This window comes from Chrysochloris asiatica, unplaced genomic scaffold (assembly GCF_000296735.1).
Source record: "Chrysochloris asiatica unplaced genomic scaffold, ChrAsi1.0 scaffold00114, whole genome shotgun sequence".
Lineage (NCBI taxonomy): Eukaryota > Metazoa > Chordata > Mammalia > Afrosoricida > Chrysochloridae > Chrysochloris > Chrysochloris asiatica.
Window position 1 is genome coordinate 4,423,982 of NW_006408632.1, and position 1,402 is coordinate 4,425,383.

A 1,402-nucleotide genomic window follows, 5' to 3' on the forward strand; every position below is an offset into this window, starting at 1 on the left:
GTAATATTATTTTCAAATACATATTTTCTAGAATCCTTCACTCTACATTATGTATTTTGGAAACGTGTTAAATACCCCTTTTTAAAAAGAAAAGAAAGAAGCCTGTTTGGATTTTAATTGGGATTATGCTAAATCTCTAAATCAAAACATAGAGAGTGATATAATAACAATATTTAGTCCTTCAATCCAAAAAGATGCTGATTTTTTCTATTTACTTACCCCAAACCAATTCACTGCCATAAAGTCGATTCTAACTCATAGTAATTCTGTATATGGTTTCTTAGACTGCAGATCTTTATAGGAGCAGAAAGCTTCATCTTTCTCCTGCAGAGTAACTGGTAGTTTGAACTCCTGTTCTTATGGTTAGTAATCCAGTGCTTATCCTACAACACCACCAAGGCTAGTTTTACATGTAGAAATCTCATATTAAAAAAATAATGATTATAAGTTTTTAAATACTAGTTGAAATAGAATTTTCTAATTTTTTTCTTTCTTTTTTATTTCTGATATATGAAAGCAAAATTGATTTTGTAGAATGACCCAGAGTTTGGTGACCTCACTAAATAACCTCATTACTTAGATACAGCAGTGGCTTTATAGATTTTAAGGTTTTTTTGGTTTCGTTTTGTTTTGCAATCATGTTTGTTCAGCTGTGAATAAAGACAATATTATATCTTTCATTCCAATCTGTATCATATTATTTCTTTTCCTACCTCTATTGTCCTTGAGAAGACTTTTAGCACAACATTGAATAGAAGTAGTGAACCTGAACATACTCTCCTTTATCCAGTTTTAGTGAAAAGCACCTGGCTGTGGATATATTTTTTTTTTTAAATAACTGTTCTTTACTATATTGAGGAAGAGTCTTTCACTTCCTATTTTGCTGATGCTCTAAATCATTAATGGCTGTTGGACTTTGCCAAATGTTTTTATTTAATACATTTATGATCATACTTTTTTTTGTTTTTTACTATTTGTTCTGTTAATGTGGCAAAGTACATTGACTAATTTTTAGTTGTTAAATCACATCATTCCTGAGATGAATTCTACATGCTCTATTATGATTTATTATTTAATATTCTCATGTGTATATAAAGTCTTAGTGTGGTACCATGGACTAATTCACTGGACTGACTGCAAGGTCGGTTTGAACCACAAGGTCAGCAGTTCAAGCTCACTAGCCACTCCTAGGAAACCCTATACAGGGTCACCATAGGTGGGAACTGACTTGATGGCACTTAACAACAGCAACATATTTTGATACCATTTTTGTGTCTATGTCCATGAAAAATCTCTCTCTATAGTTTACGAATCGGGCTGCGAACCGCAAGGTCAGCAGTTCGAAACTACCAGCTGTTCCGCGGGAGAAAGATGAGGCTTTCTGCTCCCGTAAAGATTTACA